Below are 17,749 nucleotides of genomic sequence, written 5' to 3' on the forward strand. Positions count from 1 at the left end.
CCTTTTAATCACAACTGGGACACAGGTCATCAAAAATGTGTCAGGATGTTTTTTTTGTTTTTTTCATACAATGGATTGTAGGTAAATATCCACCTCATCCAGTGCTCTTTTTGTTAATATTTTGTCTTATGAATATTCAATATAATATAAAAAATATAAAAAACATGAAATGTTATCAGGAAAAAATTGTAATCCTCATCATGAGACAAGGATTTAGCAGTGATATTCTACTAAGGCACAGCTGTAAAAGGGTATAACAACGCCCCTAATTTACAGCATTACATGTACGCATTTGGCAGACTCTTTTATCCAAAGTGACTTACATTTCATTTTACGGTATACATTTGATCAGTTCATGCATTCCCTGGGAATTGTACCTAATTAGGTACAATTGAAACTTAATTGAAACTTGGAACTTGAAATTGGGTACAGTTAGGTACAATTCCCAAGCCACATTGATGTTTGAGCTACATGGATACAAGAATATAGCATCAATCAGAATCAAAACCAATTGGAATTAAAATAGATTTGAGAGATTGTGAATCTAAATCAAATTTGGAAAACTGTATTGATACCCTGCCCTAATAGCAGAAGTGTCCCGCTTGGTAGAATCCCTCCTCACTGGTGTAATGATGGGACTGGGAGATAGACTTCTGGCGTCCTGCTGCCTTTTTTGGGAAAAGGGAAGAAGTGGTGATCTTAAGTTTCATAAGATGGGACATGGCTTCAACTTGACTGGAAATCTCATTAGCAAACAACTCAGGAATAACAATGTGGTCGCTGGACTGTAAAAGTCAGGGGAGAATCAAAGAGATTCTTCTCACTCCCTCTGTTTAGAGCGCCAAAGCCCAGCTATGTTTCTGATTCCACATCCCCCATGGACATTAATATTTAGAACAATCTCCCTCTCCGAGAAACAGCATTAATGACCGGCGAAGTAATTATCCTTTCGACGAACTGCAATCTCGACTTTCTCGGCTCATGTGAAGAGTGGCGGTGGAGGACCCTCCGTCCCAGGCAAAGATTATACTTGGAAGAAGCGCGTAGTGCTTTGATCAGTCCCGACTTCCTGCAATGATGAATCTCTCGTTTGCTCTCGTCCCGCATTGAGGCCTGAATGGAAGTCTTTGGGGGCGTTAGACAAACAGCGGTTCGAGCGGCGGTGGGGGTGAGCTTGGAAAGAGAGAGTGAAAAGCTCAGCAACTGTTTTGATGGCTTACACAGATGTTTGTCATCCCTAAAGAGTGGAGGCTTTCCCACCTCTGCCCCTGCACCTCTCACAGGCTCTCGCACCTGAGAGCAAGTGTGTTCATGTGTAATAATAAAAGACAGAGGACAGGACTGGCCATCGAGCTGTGACTGATGGCAGCATGGGGGAGAACAGCCACAGGGCGTCTGGAAAAGTGGGTTAACCCGAATCTGGCCCCACTGCCTGCTGCTGAGAAAAAACACAAAGACCTTCACAATCAGATACATGCAGAAACTTATTAACATAAACTAAAATACATGTGCTGTTTTGTTACTTGTAATCAGGCTGTTCTAAAAGAAGACTAAGAACGAATCCTTATTTGCATCCTAAACAATGTGTGCGATATTGGAATTAGCGTGTCCTGATGCATATGTTTAAAAGAGTATGACGGTTCACTTCAGAACTACAGATGTTAAATAAAAAAGAACTACAAACATGGTGGCGTGTAATACCAATTATGGTTACTTTTACTTTTAAAAGTACTTTTAAAGCCGTTACTTTTTGAAAGTTTTCTTTGGTTTCGTTTTTCTTTCTTCCCACTGGCTATTTATTTCCCTCTTGAACAGTTAAATGTGGAATACCCCACATTTTTGTGCAATATCTGTAAATTCAGTTAGTCCTATTTATTCATAATTATTATTCACAATACTGCAAATATGTTAATTATCAGAAAATGTTAATTCTGACTAATCCTATCTGTCTTTTTGTATTTGTTTTTCTTAAATGTTATTGTGTCTTGTTATATTTATGTGTGTGTGTAGTACTGGAAGCTTCAAATTCCTTGTGTGAGCATCATTTATTAGATCTAATTAATTAAATATTTTTTATATAAATGTTTATTTTATATTTATTTAATTAATAATGTCATTAATTTTGACACTATTTTGCCTAAACAAAACACCAAAATCTTTTCTTTTTTTTTTTTTCTTTTTTTTAAATGGCACAAGTGAATTTAGGCATCGTTATAATGTACAGTATTAAAATTGGAAATAGATTTGCTAAAGATTATTTAACAGTGTTTTTAAATTATTAGTGTTTTTAGGGAGCGATAGATGACAGCAATGGAAATCTAAATGGAACAATAGAGAAAATGAGCAGTACAATTAAATATCCATTTTTATTAGTTTTATATATATATATATATATATATATATATATATATATATATATATATATATATATATTATATTGGTCAATAGTACTAAATTAAAAAATATCTGGCTGACAACCGATAAGGTGCCAGTATATTGTGCATAATGATTAATACCTTTACTTGATTCATTAAATTAGCGATCAGCTGCTCCAGGGAACTTACAGTAAATGCTACTCTTAAAGGCTTTAAGTCAAACTGGGTGATTTTATGTGAATGCGGTGTGTTTAATGTTAAAGTAAATGTGTGTCTCTTAAGACATTTCATTTTATAAAATAATCTCTAAGGAAAACTGTCAGTCTCATGGATTTAATACATAAAAGTCATATTTATTTTGCCATTTATTGTGTCACTCAAATGTGGTGGGGGTCAGATGGGGACTGTTATATTGATCTGACAGATGTGAAGCTGCCAAACCAGAAATCAATAAAGAGCTCCAGTAAAGCGCCATGTGTTGTGTCATTTTAAATGCACTATACAACATTTTTACTTGAAAATGATAATGTGAATCAAATTTTACCTTCATCAAAATGATTTATTTGCTGTTATCCATGTTTCATCTGAAACACATTGTGAACACACATTTAATAAAGATGCGGATTGTAAAATTTCAAAAGAGGGATGTTTGGCTTGCATTATCTGCACATTATTAAATGCATCATTATTCAAAAGCTTCAGCAGCACTTAATGCATGAAAGACAGCGACTGGCAGATCTTCAATGTACTTTCCCATCCCAAAAACACAATATAGTTTTGCTGCATAGTGTAAGGTGAATTAGGACACAGTGCTATGAAACAAATAGTTCTGACTCTAAATTCTAATAGGCCACGTTTGAAGCCGTTGCAAAATGCAGATGGTTATGTTTATGTGCCAAGTTGCTTGGCAGTTGTAAGCAGCGTCAAGTAACGTGTTTGTCCACATTCAAAATGAAGGAAAATGTGATGTCGCAATTACTATTATCATGTGGAGAGGTAATTTAGACCAATTTTTCTAAATAAACCAATCCAAATGAATAAATAAATTCATTTTTTGTATCGCTTGCCATGGCCGTGACTACTTAGGATTAAAAACTTAGGATTTACTTGATGTCAATTAACTATCTTAGGCTAAGAAACAAAATAATGTGGTGAAAAAATTGTTTACTGTGAATATTAATAAGAATAATTGTAACTATTTATTAAACGTTGGTATTTCTCTCATATTGGGATCTGTTTTGAGCCTCCATCAGTGGTATTCTTTAGCTTCTTTTCTTCTTTTTTTTTATAAATGACATTATAAATAAATCGCTTTTGTGAAACAGATTGACTCTTTCTCTTAATCTCTCTTTTTCTTTCCTCCCCCTCCAGCCACCTCTCGCTCCCACGCTAAACGACACGCTCTCTGCAGCCAGAGGGTCTGGTCAGCGGCCCAACAGATGGTAGTTAATAGGCTGGTTGTAAAGATACTTATTATTTTGTTTCAGGGCTAAAAGGTTCCATCTCGCTGGTTGGTAATGTGGGTTATCTGTACTAAATCCGTGGTATTGTTCTACTGGCCATTTAATCTGGGGCTGTGCTCCCTGACTAAAACCTTTTTAACCCTTTCACACACTTGTGTATGTGCGTAAGACCCCCTCTGCCATCCTCATTAACCCCTGCCATCCCCACTGCACACTTGACCTTCAGAGCCACTCTCATATTTCTCACAAAAAAAGAGAGAAAGACTTCATTAGAAATGCAAATCTGTAATGTTTTGCAGTTGTTATCCTCTAAATGTACTGAAGGAATATTTGCTGTCATTATTTAATCACCCCTTATTTTGTATTTTGGTTAGTCTGTCTTATTCTAAACATGTAGACACCAGAGATGCAAAAGTAGGCAAAAGAACATCAATATGTTAGCATCATTAAAAAAGTGCCCCTATTATGCTCTTTCGTATTTGTGACCCTGGAGCATAAAACCAGTCATAAGTTGCACGGGTATATTTGTGGCAATAACCAACAAAACATTGTATGGGTCAAAATTATCGATTTTTCTTTTATGCCAAAAATCATTAGGATATTAAGTAAAGATCATGATCCATGAAGATATTTTGTAAATTTCCTACCTTGAATATATAAAAAAAATATTTTTGTGAGTGGATGCAGCAAAATCGCCAACATAAATGGACAACTTTAAAGGCGATTTTCCCAATATTTAGATTTTTTTGCACCCTCAGAATCCAGATTTTCAAATTGTTGTATCTCGGCCAAATATGGTCCTATCCTAACAAACCATACATCAATGGAAAGCTACAATTAAATACAAATAAGACAATTAAAACAGTGGAACAGTGAATATTACCTTTTATTTTTGTGGAACAGTGAATATTACCTTTCACGCAGTGTATAATATAGCTTTTTGTGAATGTAAAAGGTCAAAGTGTGCGACAAATATAGTTAATGTCTCCTAAAAGTTGATAAGAGTTGTTAGCAATTCCAGTCTCACTTACCGTTACATACCTACGTAACAATGTAAAATAATGCAGCCTACAGTCTTCATTTGCAACGTCTACTTTGACCCGTTCTCAAACACTGTAGTTGTAGCTGAGGCCTAGAAGAGTTTGATTTGTGTTGTCGACAGGTCGAGATGATGCTGTTTTCAGTGCTGCGAATCCACTTTGCATGCATTTCAAAAGGATGAGGACTCTAATTGATACAGAAAATTAAACGACACCATCGTTACTGTCTTACCACTGTTTGTCGAGTGCTGAGAAATCCTCCAGAGCTGAAATTCAGATATGTTAATGACCGTTTCATTTCCGCTCACAGCGTTGTAAACGGTAGACCAATCACAACAGACTGGGCCATCTGACCAATCAGAGCAGAGTCTCTCGGAAAGGAGGGGTTAAGAGAGACTGAATCTTCGAACAAACCCTTTTCAGACTCTTTGAGAAATAGATGATGTGTATTAGTATTTTTTTACCTTTGATGCATGTAAATCTATTGTAGGTGACCTCCAAAATAAAATTAGAAACCTTTAAAATAGCATAATGGGGCACTTTTAATTATGAACAAGCATGTGTTATGATAAAATCCATTTTTCTAAAAATCCATTTTTTCTTGTTTTCTTGTGGTTGATGTGCTTTCCAAATCCAAACACATGTGTAAGACACACACAGTTTCCATTTTTGGTGCACTTACATTGAACTTTGAGACAAACATGGAGCGGGGAGGTTGTATGAACTGTCAGGGGAGTGCTGGAGTTCACCCTGACCAGAGTTCTTTTGGTTCTAAGAGCAAAGAGTCAGGCACAGATCTGGCTCTGTTCATATACAAAATCATTCAGTGCTGTACTGCATATAGTATAGTCACGGTTATCTGGACTCACTCATCTTTAGTTTCACTTTCATGAACTTTCAGTTTGTTGTCATCAGTCACATGTTTCTTTGTATCAGTTTCCCACCACTCATCTGTTCCCATGGACACTAATCTTCCACCACAGCTGCACATCGTTTAGTTTGTTACCTCTGTGTATTTAGTTCCTCTGTGTTCAGTCTTTAGTTGACGGTTATTGTTTGTGTTACATTTGCTACCTTCTAGTTTAATAAAACCTCGTTTATGTTTTATAATCCTGTCATCCGTCTTCATCATCTTCAACTGATCGGTGTGGAACTTTTACTTATTCCCTGTTGTATAAAACATTTTTTTTTCTTTTCTTTCATTTTACCATTGCATAGTGTTTTATGTATTTTCTTTTCCACTTTTTCTATTGCTCTATCTCTTTTATTTGGGTCACTGTTGTTGTCAAGGAATTTTAGTTCATTGTTGTTTTTGTTAAAATGTATAAAAATAAAGTTACAATATACAAAATAAGTGGCATTCATAAAAGGACAGCACACTTTTCAAGCACAGCAAAGGTTTGCTGAAAAGATAATGATATATACCGTTCAAAATTGGTAGAAAAAAAAAACGTTCTGTTTGTTAGATGTTAGTTGATTATGTGCTGAACCTGAGCAAAGATCCACTAAAAACACCTTGAGACCAAATGGTTAAAAGTAAATCGCAAAAGAATGTTGTAGGAAAAGGCTATTTACAATATCATCACTATTTAGGAGTTTGAAGATAAACAGCGCAAGTTCCAGCACATTACCGTCTTTGACAGTTGAACCCTTCTGTTTCTGATGGTGCTCTATGGTCTGAAAAGCAGACTACAACACAAACACACACATCTTTCCGTCATTGCTTTTGTGTGGTATTTATCCACCTGCAGAAGCTGTAAAGGTCTGCCGCGTTGCTTCTATGCATTGCCTTCATGTGTGACTCATCCCATGACCTCTGGTAACACAGAGACAGGCAGAACAAGAGAGGCAGTGTTGGCCAACATCTCGCTGGCCTGAGCGGAGAGCACACGCGTATACAGGCCTCCTTCGGCCTTGCAGGAGGAAAAAAAGATCCTTTTCCTTCAGTGATAGCCAGCCAAAGCAAACAGAGCAAATGAATAGAAAAGGAGGAACACACTGAACACACATTCTCAGGTCCAACTATGTAAAATTATCTTAATAAAGATGTCTCTGGTTTGCTTAATCACAAATTTTCGCCTCATTTTTGCCTCTGATGAAATAATCTAGCCATCCAGCAGCTGAGCTCCATGTTTAGATGTAAACATGCTACAGTTTTGATTCATGAACTCTTTTAATGTAAGTCCTTTTTTTCAGTCATTTTCAGAGGTCTGCGCGTCTGGTCTCTTTTATTACTTCTGGAGGCAGGATTAAAATGAAGAGATCCTGTCTGTATTACTGGAATCTATATACAATCATGGCTTTTACTTAAAGTCCCTGTGAACCGGAAGTTTCAAACGACTTTTCTCCAGTGTTATGACGTATTTCCAAGTGAAACGGAATATTGAACAGAGGGCAGGGTTTTACTTAACGCTCCTCCTCTCCATCTATGCTCATAGCAGACTAACGGTTTGAGGGGAGTGGTTAAGCGTTTTCAAACCAAGCCGTCAAACTGACGTCATCATAAAAAGACGCCATTCCAGACCGGAAGAAACTTTTCAGATTTTGATTAAAGATTACCATGGTAAAAAAAATTTTTTTTATATATATTTACTTGCACGGATTAATTGTTCACCACAAGACTAGTAATATGCGCTAACAAAGTAAATAGGGTCAATTTTGATTTCATGGGGACTTTAAGTGGTACAAAATGTTTCTGAATGTCAAGCAGCAGTGTGGGAAAATGAGAAAGCAAGAGCTTCTATCCCAGACAGTTCAGCTTGGTATCATCCACTTGAATGCTTTGGCCATCAAACGTAATATTTTAATTATATATTTTTTTTACTGGCAAAAGTATTTTTGTACTTTTTTTCTTCTTTTGTTAAATCGCATTAAAGGTCCCGTTCTTCGTGATCCCATGTTTCAAACTTTAGTTAGTGTGTAATGTTGTTGTTAGAGTATAAATAATATCTGTAAAATTATAAAGCTCAAAGTTCAGTGCCAAGCGAGATATTTTATTTAACAGAAGTCGCCTACAGTGAACGGCCGGTTTGGACTACATCCCTCTACTTCCTTCTTTAATGACGTCACTAGAACAGTTTTTTGACTAACCTCCGCCCACAGGAATACACAAAAAAAGGGGGCGTGGTCTTGTTGCGCTCCCACGGAGAAGAGGAAGAGTTGCGTTTGTAGAGTGTGTTTGTCGCCATGTCGTCGAGACGCTGTTATTTTCATCCCGGAGTCCAATCACCTTTGTTTGGCCTTCCCAGGGACAAAAATACTTTTGCCAGTAAAAAAAATATATAATTAAAATATTACGTTTGATGGCCAAAGCATTCAAGTGGATGATACCAAGCTGAACTGTCTGGGATAGAAGCTCTTGCTTTCTCATTTTCCCACACTGCTGCTTGACATTCAGAAACATTTTGTACCACTTAAAGTCCCCATGAAATCAAAATTGACCCTATTTACTTTGTTAGCGCATATTACTAGTCTTGTGGTGAACAATTAATCCGTGCAAGTAAATATATATAAAAAAAATTTTTTTTACCATGGTAATCTTTAATCAAAATCTGAAAAGTTTCTTCCGGTCTGGAATGGCGTCTTTTTATGATGACTTAACACTGAGCGCATGCATCTCCACGTTATGGTAAGAGGCGTGACCTTTCCGGGCAACGTGCGCTAAGCTGCTGTCGAATCACAACACAGGAACCACTGGCACAATCAGAACTCGTTACGTATTTCTGAAGGAGGGACTTCATAGAACAAGGAAGTCATCAGCCCGTTTTTAGGACAGTGAAAACAGTGGTATAGCCTACAGATAAGTAAATTGTGTGAAAAATACTGTGTTTTTTTACACACGAAACATGAACACATGTTATATTGCACACTGTAAACACAGTCAAAGCTTCAAAAACACATGAAAAACGGGACCTTTAAAACAATGTGTCAAATGCATAACTCAATGTGTCATTGTATAATGTCACTGCATTAATGCATAATTAGGAAAGCTATTTAGGAGAAAAATATAGAAAATGACAGAACTGCTTTTTGCTTTTGTTTTCCATAAAAAAACTAAAATATGACAATGCATTATAAAATAAGCCTTTAAATATTTTTGTGTGAAAATCATTTAGTTCAGTTATTTAAGTTTAGTTACCACCACAACCAACATGTTGACCATAATACAGTTTTTTCAAAAGTTCTGAATCCACATGTACCCGATGTGGCCCGGATCTGGGCCGACACTATGTTGCTATCTGGACGAACTTGAGATGAAATACAGTATGACACATGTGATGTGTGAAGACAAGTGAATGTCACTTGTAAATCAAGCTGTATTTGTCAAAAAGTTTTACAAATATTTGTGTGTGTTTAGGATACATAAAGTCCTAAAAATTATTCTCAAATGTCATTTTCACCACACAGTGATATCAAAAAATGCCCATAGTTGAAGAAACATCCTTTGACTGGCTACAAAACTAAAGAATGAAAGCAGCAGTGTAATGAAATAAAGCCATCATTTCTCTGCTTTCTGTTATAATTTCTTTTGATGAGCAAACTTTGATGTCCCACCCACTCCATGGGTTGTTGGATACAGGTTTCTCCATCCTTGATAACTTACATGACTCTGCCCTTGTTTAATTTCCACTTCCTGCTTTATTCTTGGCTTAATCCAAACGAAAGACAGCTGTGCGGCAGAGCGAGGGGGCGGGTTATATGAGAGAAAGTGACCTCTTCAACTGTTTTAACAGATTGTGGGAACCAGAGTGTGCGCTGGTGTGTAGCACTATTGATGCGAGGCGGTCGTGTTTCCAGCCTTCTGTGTGTGTGATTTCTGTCCAGGTTAAAGCTCTCATTGAGCTTTAAAGCCTCAAATGTGCAGCCAATTTATATCAATGCAACATGTTATTGCACAACTAGGCCTATCTAAAAGATAAAAAAGGATGGATAAATAGTATATCCATCTTTATCTGCATACATACAGTATACTCAGGTAAAGTTATTTACACTATATAGAAAGATCTAAACTGCTTGATTGTATATACATCATCTCAAATTGCAAACTAAATGATCACCCAGTTCTTTATATAAAGTCTGATAAACATATAAAACAATATATACTATATAGCAAATGTCAACTGCTTGATTGCTTGTATCACTGCATCAAAAGTTTTTTTTTTTTAAGTATTTTTTTATTTTTTATTTAAAGTCTCTTATGATCACCAAGGCTGCATTTATTTGATCAAAAATACAGTGAAAATAATCATATTGTAAAATATGATTAAAATGTAAAAAGTTTTCAGAAGTCTTACAAATGTGCTAATTTGGTGTTCAGTTATTATTGGTGCACAATTATTAATAATGTTTTTTTTTTATTATTACCGGTATTATCAATGTTGAAAAAATGTTGTCACTTTTGATCAATTTAATGCATCCTTGCTGAATAATAATTATTATTATTTTTTTAATCTTAGACCAAACTTTTAAATGGTAGTTTCCACAAAAATATTAAGCAGCAAAAACAGTTATTTTACACTGTAATAATATTTCACAATATCATTGTTTTGTATTCTTGATCAAATAAATGCAGACTTGGTGAACATATTGAGACTTCTTTCAAAAATGTGTATTATGCTAAAGTGTGAAGTGTTATGCTAAAAAAAAGTAGTTGCACCTAATAACCAAAGTGTTGCTAAGTTCACCATGAGCCATATTCTACCTCTGCATCTAGAACATGAAAGAAGGTTTCATTTTGAATGTCTTTTTTATGTCTTTGTGTTTATCTAATAAATAAGGTATTCAGTAAACCCATATGGCAGAAGTGTTACTATTTGTTTACCGCTCTTTTAAAATCAAAGGAGCTTTTACAAGGCAACAGGGCCTGAATAAAAGTAGCTTGAGTAAATATAGATTTAGTACACAACCAGTGGAAAGAAGTGATTTTATAAAGACTTTGGGACAAGGAAGAGAAAACAACTGACTCATTGAGGGTTCGCTGAACTTCACATTTAAATATGGATCCTTTGTCTCTTTTTCATCTTCCCTTTCTTTGTTTTTTCCATCCACATACAGAGTTTTTGATCAAATGCTCCTGCAAGGTCATTCCTTCATAAAAAAAAAGAAAGAAAGAAAGAAGAAGAAATTTTTTATACATCCTCAGTTCATGTTGTCCATAGTGCAGTCTTGTGGAGAACATGAAAGGCTTCAGTAAGGCTTCCCAGGGGAAACTTCGGCTCTGTGTCTGCTCTCCTCTGGCCTTGTTCTGGCTTCATAAGAGAGTGTAGGGGGATGGGGAGGGGGGAAGCGACTGCTGTAGTGTGTCCCCTCACCTCCCTAGGGTCATTGGGTTTAGGGCACAGGTTGAGCCCTAAACAGGCCGGCTCAGACAGGACATCTATCTCTCCCAGCAAGGCTCTGGAGACCGCAGGGAGCTTCTCCCAGATGGGCTTGAGAAGAATCCACGCACATAGCAGATGTTACAATACTGTAGCTGCATATAGACATATGTGTCCAATGAGTGGCTGTTCCTTAAAGGGATACTTCACCTACTATTGTTTTCATCCTCATGTTGTTTCAAACCTGTATTCCTTGCTTTCTTCTGCGGAACACAAACGGTGAATTTTAGAAGAATATTCTCGCTACTCTTTTCAATATACTGTAATAGTAGCCTACTGTAGGTGAGGACAAGACTAGGCTGTGTACAAATATGCAAACTTCCATAGTAGGAGAAGAACAATATGTGAAAAGAGTAGTATTTTAGAATTCACAGTATTCATAAAACGTAGATGAAAAGTAAGTGATGACAGAATTTTCATTTTTGGACAAACTATCCCTTAAAAAAAAAAAAAAAAAAAAACTCGTATCTCAGACTGAGACCTTGAGGGGTTTTGGTTGATATTAGTAAGGACATTTATGATTTTCTTTTTTTTTAAATGACTGAAATGTATCATATTAGATACACCACAAAGATGGCAAAGAAATCAAATATCTCCTCAGATCAACTTCTAAAATATTTCAAGGACAAACTCAAACCTCTCAGAGAGAGATCAGCACTCATTCTCACAGATGAGGAAATTTGATCTACGGCTGTATTTTTGCAGCATGAATTGAGAAGAGCAAGGCAAAGTACTGCTAGTATAAATGTAATTATATAACAGATGTAGAAATAAAACAAATTTAATGAAGTACAAGAGAAAATGCTTTTCTTCAACTTTGAGACCACACACAACCTTAGCCTTCAGCAAACAATGACTATAATTGTTGTCAGTAACCCCAGACTAGCTGTTTATTTGATAGATTAAACCAAAACAATGGAGTCTGAACGTTAAGTTCAGTTTGTTTTCAGCACTTTTGAAGGGAAGCACTTGATTCATTACAGATTCATTACAGATGGCCACAATAATATTTGAGGGCAAGCGTCACCAGTGGTGGCACAATGTGAACACTAAACCTGCTGAAGTCAGTCTGACATACTATCTGGCATGTTAATGCGCATCAAAAATGCATGCTCAAATGCTTATATGAATGTAACATTAGCCTTCATGAACAACTTGTTTAATTGTATCTGAATTGAGTTATACATGTAATGACTGCTGTAACTTACAATCTAAATTTGGGACCAACATAGAAAGCCGTTCCGAAAATTTGAAAAAGAAATCGGACAGGGCAAAAAAAGAAAGAAATTAAAGAAATGTATTGGCAGCAAAAAGTAACAAAAACAAATGAACAAAGAACATATAAACATATACAAGACTTAAATAAAAACTGGCGAGCTAACTAATCTAATCTAAACTCCAGCTCCCACAGGGTTAAAACATTCCTAACTCTCAAGAAAATAACAAAACAAAAGTCTTCTGGGACAACTTACTATGCTTTCCCTCTATTCTCCTAATTCAACAAAAAAAAAAAAAACTCACCATCCTTTACAAAAGAAAACAAACACCAAAACAACCAACAACATGTCAAAGATGCTTGAGGCACAATATAAAAGTTTTAGGAACGTTTTCTGAATAATTAGCAAAAAGTACAGGCCTATTACGATTATTCCAGTTCTCATTTCAGATGAACTGACTGATGTTAAACAGCACTGCGCTGAATCACACTTGTCCTCTGCTAGAGATGAGTATAGCTCCTCGTTCACCACAGCCAAAGGAGTTCCATTCAGAAGCATGCTGGGAGTCGCAGTCTCGTTGCTGTCGAGCAGTGTTTGACTTTATCAGTCTGGTATAGCCACTATTATTGCTCTCTTGCACTGTTATACATCATGATTATCAGCATGTGCAAGTTTGTTTACCCATACAACTATTAAGATTATCCATAGATAAAACTGAGATTACTTCTCATTACCCATGACCCTTTGTGATGACAGAGGTGCCAGACAGACTGAGAGGTCGTAATTTCTCTGTCTGTCTGCGCTCAGCCATGTTGGCAGTGGAAGTGCTGATGACTGCACTGTCTTGGCTGGAGACGGAGAGTAACAAGGCCCACCTGTCTGTCTGTCAGCAGACCCTCCGCTCCAGCCAAGACACACGTTTCTACCTGGCCTCTCTGTCTCTTGTCTGTATACAGAGCTGTGGATCAGAGGCCAAATCATATCTTTTATTGCCCTCTTTTTCCAGCTAAGTTCTGTTTTGGTTTTGTTTTCACTCTGTTTGCTCTGTTCGAGTTCCTAATTAGTTTCCCTGGCTGTTAATTAGTTTCCACACACCTGTTTCTGTTCTCCTTGATTACGTTCTCTGTGATTGAGGGCTGTTTACACAACACCTTTTTCAACTAAAAACGTAAAACCTTTTAATGCGGTTTGGCCGTTCGTTTACACGACAACAGCAGTTTGGGTGCCTGAAAACGCAAACTTTGAAAACGGTCTCCGTGTAAACAACAAAAACACGAATCTCTGAAGACGATGACGTCATGCACATGCGTATTACGTGTTCAGTCTATAGTGTTTCATCGCCATCTAACACCCTGGCAGCAGAATACAGTGTTTTTAGTCGTTTTCGTGGATCCTTGTGAATGGGAATCGTTTCGACAATGGTGTTGTCTGTACAATGGTGTCGTCTGTCGTGTAAACGTACCCTGAGTTCCCTCTGTTGAGTGTCCGGTATCGTCTATGCTATGTGGTTGCATGTGTTTACGATGAGCAATCTCCTGAGCAGTGTTGCCAATTTAGCAATTTTGTCTCTAGATTTACAACTCCCTTGCCCCTTTTGAGACTTTTTTTTTTTTTTTTTTTTTTTTTTTAAAGCCTAGCAATAAATCTAGCTACTTTTTGGACAAACCTTATCTAGATTCTTATCTCACTCTCTGATCTACATTTATATTGTTATAAATCATGTGGAATAAGTACTTCACGACCGCTAAAAAAAAGTATATGTTCTATATAGAATGAATGTGGAACGTAATCTGGACTAACTACATTCGCCATGTTGTCATTATCATGTGACCAAACAGCTCCAGTTACGTTGCTTCACTGCCATTCATAAATCCTATCTCGTGGCCTCATGGGATAGTAAAGTGTCCATCGTACACACACACTTCAGAATCTCGCCAGAAGAATTAGGCCATCTGGATACTCTTTTATAAATACTGTGAATACTTCTTTTATCACATACTGTTTTTCACCTCGTAGGGAAGTATGCAAATTCAGATGCAGCCATGGTTAGAATCAAATTGGGTGTCCACCTTAGCGATTATCGCCATATTTATAATGAAACCATTTAAATATATAAAAATCATATCATATAATAAAATGTCATATTTATTTGTTACTACTGTAAAGCTTTATTAAATTATTATGGGATCTGATTTAATGCTTTCAGAATCTTTACTTTGTTAAATAATTTTGTTTCTGTATTTTCAAAAAAATGAACAAATTTTAACGACTTTATCAAATTAATTCTTTTATTTCTCAAAATAAACAAGTGTTAACTTGAACATTATTAAAAACATATTATTTTAGCTAAATTATTTGTATCAATACTTTTTGCCTTTTGTCCTGGTGAGCCTTTTACCCCGTGTGTTGGGTAAAAGGCCCACCTTGCCACCTTATACATTTATTGGATTTTTAAACAAACAAACCACTTTTATGATTTATTTTCACACAATATCTGTTGCTCCATCAGTGTTCAGTATTTTTTTCTGCAATCATACACTATGGGAGATGTGAAAAGCACATTTATACCCTATAAGCAAAATGCAAATATTTTATGCACTTTTTTTTTTTTTTTTTTAGAGATGCTAAAATGTTTTACTGGAAAACAAGACAAAAATAATGATAAGAATAATGAATAATGAATAATGAAAAGAGAAATAATTCCGATTTGAAGAGTTGTGATTTGGTATGTCAGAGTTTTATCATATATGTGAAACCCGACCGCAGCTCCTACACATGCTTTAAGCACAAACACAGTCTGATGCTGGTCTTCATGCTGGAAGACACTGAAATAAATACTACTTATGCAAGAGTGTCCAACAGCAAGTCTCACAATGAGCCGCTTGTGACAGGCTGGAAACAGACAGGCTGTTTCATCCTCTTATTTGCAGCCCTCTTGTGAGAGTCTAATGTGGAAAAAAACTGCAAAGCAGCAAAGTCTCATATTGCCCTTTTCCCGAACTCCAAGAAAAGGCTTGATTTTTCACACAAAATTACTTCCACAGAAGGTAACTTTCTTTTTAAGCAAACTTTCCCCAGCTCCCAAAGAACATTGTTCCCTCTCTGTAAGGCTAGAGCGTGTGGGAGGCGGTTATGTCATGCTCCTCTTGGGGAGTTACCATGCATGCTGCTGCTGCTGCTGTTGTTAGGTAACTGCCCTGAGCTTCAGTCAATTACACTGACAAGAAAAGCAGAACTTTAAATCCATCCGTTACATCTGATGACCAGGGCCACGAGTGGAACACACCGCAGAACCAGGCCTGCCATCAGGTCTGATTGTTTAACCCTTAAGACCTCAGCGTTGACACTGATTACAGCAATGACACTCGGTACTTAGTTACGTACCTTTCATGTACTTGTACTCATAAAAATGATTGTGATTCTAACAGTAAAAGACTGTAAAAATGCTACAGTGAAAAACTGTTTATTGGTTAACAGAAAGTTTCCTTACTATATACGGTAAATAACTGTGATAGATCTAATGGTACATTTACTGTAAAATACCGTTAAATTGACAGTTTTTGGAAGTGAAACCGAACAAATCATTGTATAATTTACAGTGAAAAAACGTACATTGACATTCCCACAATTCCATGCGTGACACTTCACATTTGATGTATTTTTGTTGAAATAACTGTTTCATCATAGTTTTCTTAGTTTTTTTTTTCTAATCAGTTATGTACATTAGGGTTTTATGTTACATTTAATTTAGCTAAATTAATGTTTATTGTATTTTTAAAATTTCATGTGTGTTACCATGATGGTGTTTAATGTTTGTGTGAATGACACTGTGCAGCTTCTATATATTAGTATTAACTTTCTTGTGGAAGAACTGCTTGTGATGAGCTTTGATTGATCATGTGACTCTCATCACTACAGTGATTGTTGATTGTCAGTGTATTACAATGGTACAAATCAGATATTAATACTTCAATAGGACGGTAAATTAACATTATATCAGATAATGAAATACGGTTAATACTGTCAATTTTAAGTTAAGTCTGTAAAACCTAAAATGCTGCTACCGTATTTTTACAGGTTTTTTACAAGTTTCTGGTAACCACAGCTGCCAGTTTTTTACCATAAATGTAAGGTTTTTTTTTTTTTTTTACAGTGTACTCATTTTTTTGGAATGGCAATAAACCATCCTTGAATCCTTGATTGTGTATAATTTGTGGAAAAAAAAAAAAAAAAAAAAAAAAAACCGTGTCAACACCTGGTTATAAAATGTGTATGCACTTTTTGGTTTGATTCAAGTTCAGGGCAAATGTTGAAAATTAAACAGCATGAATGAATGTGTAAAGATGCAACATAGTGCAGATATATGTCAGAGAAAGAGAGAAATTTAAAAAAAGGGACAGCACGACACTGTGATTCATCACGAGGTTGTGAGAGCAAGCCTGTTTGAGGATGTCCATCATGACATGGTCACAATGTGAATGTGGAAAGGAGAGGCGGTGTTGAAACCTTTACTTCTGCTTTTGATTCCTGTCCTGAGCTGAGCTTGTCCTGGGTCACTGCTGGCTCTTCCTTCATCAGCAAACAGGACAAATTGAACTGTATATTATATGATGTAGGCACAATTAAAGCATTAGAGGCACAAATGTTATTTTGTTATGATAATTATTAGATATGTTAGAACAAATTCTGGTATACCTGATTGAGCACAAAAAGTAATTTGTTTTAATGTGAGGATTTTTTTTGCCCCACATTAAAATGTCTTTAATAAACAAATCATAACTACATGTCATAATTTGAATATAATCTGCTAAATTTGAACTCATTGTATTTGTTATTGTATAATAATAATACTTAGATATTTTAGAGAATGTAAAATTAGTATATTATGCAACATGCAAATATTTTATGCACAAATAAATCAAGGTTATTTTGATGTTTTATGGGAAAACAAGACAAAAATACTGATCAAGAAAATGTTAGTGTATTGGTATATTCAGAATGGGAGGGTTATATATTAAAACAGTAGCAATAAGTAATCATAAAACACTGTTATAATTAAAATCATAAAACTATTTTGCTATAATCTGCTTCATTCAACTCACTGTATTTGTTTTTGTATATTATTATTTAGCTTAAAACAAGAACAAAACAATAAACAATTTGCTAATGGGGTAAGACAAATAAAGTTAGCGTAATGTAATAGATTTCGGAGTTGCAACTTATTTGAGTAATTTGTAACCCAGACAGTGTGTAGATCTCTCATTAGACAATTTTAAA

Source organism: Squalius cephalus, assembly GCF_949319135.1.
Source record: "Squalius cephalus genome assembly, chromosome: 19".
Lineage (NCBI taxonomy): Eukaryota > Metazoa > Chordata > Actinopteri > Cypriniformes > Leuciscidae > Squalius > Squalius cephalus.